Source organism: Cynara cardunculus (genome assembly GCF_001531365.2).
Source record: "Cynara cardunculus var. scolymus isolate 2C chromosome LG 6, CcrdV1, whole genome shotgun sequence".
Classification (NCBI taxonomy): domain Eukaryota; kingdom Viridiplantae; phylum Streptophyta; class Magnoliopsida; order Asterales; family Asteraceae; genus Cynara; species Cynara cardunculus.
The window spans coordinates 9,941,003-9,948,158 of record NC_037533.1 but is presented as its reverse complement, the minus strand read 5'-3'; positions in this window follow the sequence as shown (position 1 = coordinate 9,948,158).

The window sequence follows — 7,156 nt, the reverse complement described above, 5'->3', positions numbered from 1 at the left end:
ATATTTCATGTAATCCACATAATAAGCACATATAAATTACCTCTACCCAAGTTATGCGAAATCCGGTTATAACATTAAGTTTTGATGCAGAGCGCCACTACGGAGACAGAGGCTCTGTATAGTACATGCAAAGCCTTTGAGCCTCCTACTCCCATGGAATGCGCAGATGGTTCAGAATTTTGTCCAAGAACTCCAATAAGCCTCGGAGGAGGATATCTTATGAAGAAGTGGTGATGAAATGATTTAGGTACATTTTGGACGGAATAGTTAACAAGTAGTACTCTCTGTGAAATCCAGAGTTTCTACACTAACTCTGAAATGTGTTCCACATTTGAGGGTCTCAATGTAGAATTCATTTGGAAACCTGGATCCTCAATTATGAGATATGCATCCTTGGTATTGACCAAATATGGAAAAGAAGATACTACTTGGTCCGTGCAGACTACGAAATCTGTACAGACCAAACAGACCTCCAGGTCTGAAGTTAAAATTCCAGACTTAACTCCTAAACCTGGCAAATAGACTTCAAACTACTCTCCACACTTGCAGCAAGAATTCATAACTTTGATCTTTTAATTTATTTTATTAACCTACTTCAGATTTAGATTTAGATGTACATTTAAAATTGAATTGTCAAAATTCAAAATTTCAATCATTACCGGTTGTAATCCCCATAAAATCGGAAATTTGTTTCAAAGTTGTTTTCATATCCCGATTTTCCATCATTGAACATGGTTTTAGATTGTTGTTCAATTTTGAAACTTATCATCAATCAGATTGCGATACTTATCTGTTCTAAGGTATCATAACTTGGATAAACTATCAAACTTCAAAATTTTCATTAATTGATAAACTCAAAACATTAGTCATTATCGGTTGTAATCCCTTTAAAATCGGATATTTGCTTCAAAGTTGTTTTCATATCCTGAATTTCCATCATGGGACGTGGTTTTAAATTGTGGTTCAATTTTCCTACTTTACATTACTCAAATTGCCAACATTTCTCAGCTTCAAAGCAGAACAACCAAATTGGATTGCTTACCTGGTGTAAGGTATGATAAGTGAATACACTGTGCAACTTGAAAATTTTGATTAATTGATAAATGTTTTTCTTTCTACAAATTAATGGATATGAGAATATTACATTCATCCAAGATCTTGACATACAAAAGGATGACTTCACTGTCAAGGTCAGAATCATTCGACTGTGGAGTCAACCGATGTTTAAAAACCCTCATGAAATATATTCCATAAAAAGGATATTAATGGATGAACAGGTAAATTCTTATTTCTTTTTCAATCTTTAGTATTGTATTCATCATATTTTATTATTATCTCAGCTTCTTAATATATTCACATTATTACTACTCACTAGTTTTTTATTTTCTGTTTTTAGGGAACTAAAATCCATGCAAATGTTCTACAAAATGGGTGCCTAAGTTCAGAAATTTACTTCATGAAGGGACTGCGAAATTGAAACCTGTAAATCTTCATTCAACAAATTTCGGTTCTGAAGAGAAGTTAAAGATATTATAAATGCTACCTCCATTGTAGTTTCTAAATTTAAATGAAAGCAATTAGTTCTTAAAATGGCATAACTGATTATTATCTTATTTGAAGGATGGTGTATCATGTACTGGTGAGAATGCAACAGCCGCGAATGTGGATAAGAGGACAACAAATAGTCTGGAATCACAAGAGAAGGTGTACGAGAGAAGGCTTGGTAAAAAAATTGATCGAAAGCATCATTTTGAAGGTAGTTATGTTGCCGATCAGGAAGGGAAAGGATGGCCAACCAAAACCTTAATAATTGAAATAGGTGAAAACTGATATTCTTCATTTTGATGAACAATTAGATTCAAACTCGAATTTGGTAGTGCTTTTGTGGTTGAATTTTTATTTGAACAAATATTTCTCAGTTGATAATTATATTATGCTATACGTTTTCATTATTATTTGTTTTGTATTTAATATTAAAGTTTTTTCATAGCTACATAATTCTGTTGTTATAGCAATCACAAGTTTTAATGAGAACATTTTTTTAAAAGTAGGAAATGAGAAGGGAGTATTCTGAATCCTTCTTGGCCTTGATTAATTTATCCCCCGGCTTCTGCATGCTGCATGCAGAGCTTCTGACTTCTCTGTACAGATCTCTGAAGTGTAAAGATTTTTACTCCAGAGTAATTTCAAAAGTACAACTCTTGTATTAAACTTATCAGCACTTGCAAGTTAAATCTAAGAATTGGAAGATAACTCTGATAGGTTTGCTTCCAGACTTATACAATAACTTTCGTACGTTATTTCCTAGAAGTATAATGTGCATTAAAATTTCAACCATGTAACACGGCTCCAAAGTAGTACTAAACAAACTTCATATTTGGACTTAAATTCCTACAGTGTATGTCTGAAGGGTCATTTTAAAAAGTTTACTCAACCTAATTCTGAAGTCTTATTTTCAAGATGTCTCAGTCTGAACTACAATACAAATCTTACTAATAGTCCATGCAGTCGTTCTGCTGCACCAATGGAAATGTATGAATTCTAATTTGCTATGCCTCAAATGTTTTCTAAAAACTCATTTTAGATAGTTAGTACAAACCGCTGCCTAATGAACATTTGATGTCTTGTTACTCATTTCTCAAACTTAGCAGACTGATGAACTAATTCTTTCCATAGTCATACTTTGAACTTTAATGGAATAACAATCATGATACTTTTCCTCACTTACAAAAACAATTCTCATACTTTTTTTCCAAATTTATGACACTGCTGTAGTGTTGTTTTGCAAAGTTTTTCATTTCCTTAACGTTGTTAATATACAACTGTGATTTTTTACATTCCAAATGTTTTCTCAAGTTCATTTCACATAGTTACTATAGAACTGTAAATAATTAACCTTCAACGAATTGTCTCTCATTCATCAGGCTTAGCAGATTGTTGAAATGTTTCTTTCAACGAAAACCCACTGCATTATATTTTGCAAAGTTATATTGTGTAGTTATTTCTCATACTTAGAATAAGACTCCCATACTTTTTCTCCAAACTTAAAACTCTGTTATGGCATTGGTTTTCATAGTTTTAGGGTTTGTAAATATGTTAATGTACAAAGTTGAAATATGCAATATGGTTTTCCAAGTACTTATCATTTATGGTCTTCTACATTTAATAGTTAACAGTTTGAACTCCACAATTGAACATGAAACTGCATCCTTTCCATAACATGGAAACGACATAGGTTATTGTAAGTGATAATTTTATAAATTAATTTAAATATATCATTTATATTAGCTTTAAGTTTTCCTCATAAGCAAAATATGCTATCTGAATATGTAGATAATACAATTACTAATCGCAAATCCAAACAAGATTCAACAAAACACTATTTGCGTGGAAAATGCTATGAAGAATCGAATGATGAAAGGTTTTGAAGGATGCATCTGAGAATGGAATTTGAATGGACATCATCTTAACACTTTTAAATCTTTATGCATAAAAACAAGGTAATATGTAAAATGTGTTCCAAAATAATATGAATATATTGAAATTACTATTAACAAATTACAATCCCTTAATCGGTTTCTAAAACCCAGTAAAACCAAACGTATTCAAAAGTACACTAAAAAGGAAAGTTGCACAGAGTTATAGAAATGAAGAACATATAAATATTAAACATTGTATGTACTCATAGTAACTCCTCCGCTAATACCTTATTAGCCATCTGATTATTACAAAAGGGTTTGAAAGGAATGAAACCTGGTCCGCTTTTCAATATCACAAAAAAAAGAGTGAGTGCATCGAACCAGGCAATATCCCTCACAAACCACTACTTGTTTGCTTCTCTGAACAGACCATTGACTTCATCTTCTTCTTCTTCTTCTAAACCTTAATATTGGTTCATGTATGTTTAATTTGCAGATAGACAAAAAATATGTGTGTGTGGGTATATATAGAGATGAAGAAAAAGATAGAGAGTCACGTGAAGGGTGAGAGATGTATTGGAAACCGTAAAGGCACATATAGTATAGGTTATAAAAATAGACTTTTAAAAGTGACGGTTGAAATGATCTCCTAAAGTTTGAAATAAGTTTATGGCCTTTTCAAATCCGGTTACTGAAGAAATAACCTTTTTTTACCTGTTTTCTGTATTAATTTGTATTTACTTTAAGAATAGAAATAAAATACTGAATGAAAGGTAACCTTTGAATATTCAAATTCGGTCTTTGTAATCTGAAATAGTTTGCACTTTTAATTATGTTTAATTACACATCTGAGTGAAGGTTGTGACTTCATTATGGTAATAATCAATGTAGGAACTTCATCTGTGCAAGATGCTTTTTGGAATATGAAACATTTTTGCCTTGATGTGCTTAAGAGTTACAACTATGTTAATGACAGAGTTGTAACTCTGTTGATTACAAAATTGTAACTCTGATGTATTCAGAGTAGGAGACTCTGCCAACCTCATGCTAGCTTCCAGTCCAGAAATATGCGAATATTATGTTAATGATATCAAACTACGAATAAAATTGACCTCTGGGTAAATAAGTCTGGGATAAACTGTAGACAACACTTGACTTACTTTTACCTCTATGAATGTACTATGTAAGGCTCTGTGTGTGGAGTGACGCTCTGCATCAAACACTTAAATTTTTTTATGCCCTGCTCATTAACTCTGACAGAGAAGTCTGAAATACAAATATGGAAAAAAAACTGATAGGCAGTTTGTTAACTTCCGTTGCACTTACAACTGTACTTTATAGTTTTCGTAACCGCCTCATTTATGTAAGCATTTGTTTCTTATAAAATTATTGTCATCACAGACATCTTTCGTTTCCTACTGCAATAACAATCGAATGTTTAAAATAACTGACTAAGTGATCCCATTTTCTTATGACTGTTCATTCTAACATTTTGTTACCTAATGACTTCATGCACTGGTTTTTTATTGAAGGATTAATTTTTTTGTAGATCTTTCAAAAAATAAATTCCATGGATGCTAGAGAAAGGAGAAAATTTAGAAAGACGGTTTTGTATAGTAGTAAACAGTCATTGAAGTCTACGTTTTCAAATGTTGAAGGTATCTGATTCAACAACATTTTGAATTTGATTTTCAATGAGAGAAATATTATCTGTTCAGAAATTATGTTGAAGGTACTTTTTTCATTATACTTTCCTCTTTCTTTTCACAGATAATATCCCAAATTCTGATAGGTGATTAAAATCTTCATCTCAAAGGAAAAATATTCCCTACCATAGTGAGAATATGGATCCAAACACATATCGTCAATATGAACATACAAGCACTCAACATCCTTCTTCAAATATGACTATCACAAATCCATTATCTGATAGTCTAATAGTATGTATAATCTCTTATATATCTCATTCTTAAACTAGTGATTCCAATACAATTTATATTCTAACACATGTTTTACATTACGTAAATTTTTATATTTCAAACAGCCAGTCTTCATGTAAATAGACACTGTTGGTTACGTTCTAACGCCATTCCATCAATGCCTTCATCGACAATAGAGCAAACTTCTTCCATGGTGAGGTTATCAGCAGGGCAACATAGATTACGAAGAAAGACTGTATATGTATCTTATATACCAATAATTGACATTACATCAGATGAATAATTAGACGATGTAACAACTAGAAACATAATTGCAAGAATATCTGAAGGTAACCTTTGATTAATCAATTATTTAAAAGTTACCGGTAACTATTGGTTTCAAATTTATTAAACAGAGTACTTGGTTCACGATGATGAAACGGTTATTTGTGAATGATGTGACGCAAAACTATGGAGAGATGAAGCTCTTAGAGAGAAAAAATGCGGTATGAAAACAAGTTATTCTCTTTGTTGTCTTTACGGCAAAGTTCAACTTCCGAAAGAGAAAGCGATGGGTACCGCTTACGTAAATCTTTTCCATTGTCAGGACTCGAAAAGCAAATACTTCATGAAGAACATTCGTCGTTATAATTCAATGTTTTCATTTACATCAATGGGTGGGAGAATTGATTCTTCGATTAATAGTGGAAATGCACCATACATATGCAGGCTTAACGGTAAAAATTACCATAGGATGGCAGTCTTCTACATCCAGATTGATCCAAACCAAAATTCTCTCAACTATACATATATGATACAGAGAATGAAGTTTCAAATAGACACAGTTCATTTCGGTATATGTGATAACTAGATCCTGGTTATCACCCAAGGTAATTAATGTTTGTGATTATTTGATAAGTGATTACGTGATAGCATGATAAATTTGTTTTATTTGATCATGCTAGTGTGTAAAAATTATGTGCATAATGTAGATGCATGTATGAGATTATCTGTATGTGGTAAGTCAAAGTGAAATGCATGTATAATATGATATGTATGTGAATATTTATACATGAGCATACATGCGTATTATGTGTGTGAGTATGCATGATTGCGTGAGTAAAGTGTGTGTACATGGGAAGGGGGCTATTTAGCCGACCTTCCTGTTTTAGAAAAGTATAAAAGGGAGGGCTTAGCCTCCATTTCTTTTCTTCTTGCCATTTTTGAGAATTTGTGCGATTTAAAAAAGTGAAGTCTTGACAGGATTGTTCCTGGATTATAGATCAAATTGACTTCAAGTATTTGGTTTCAAAAGACTTTCAAGGTGAGTGATTATTACTACTTTTTAACTCTTCATAATTGTATAATTGAGTATAGAACTTTACTTTTGATTTAAAAGTTATTCACTGGAGTGTTGTCCAGATTAGTCTTAAACCGGACAAGCGTTAGGCGGATAAGCCTTAATCCGGTCAAGGCATAAGCGATTTAAACCATAAACCGGATAAGGGTTGGGCGATTTAAACCCTAAACCGGTTAAGGCTTAAGCGGTTTAGTCTTAAACCGAACAAGTGTTGAGCAATTTATGATTATTGAGTTTATACCAAGTATTTTGAACGGAGAAGTAGGAATACGACTAAATGGTGTCCAGATTATTTTTAAATCGGACAAGCCTTAGGCGATGTATTGTCCGGACTTGTTATCCGGACAAAAGTGTTGGAATTTATTCTAAGTGTTAAATCGGACAAGCCTTGAGCGATATGTTGTCCGGATTTGGTAAACCGACCAAGACTTGAACGGAGATGAAGTCCGGCCAAGCCA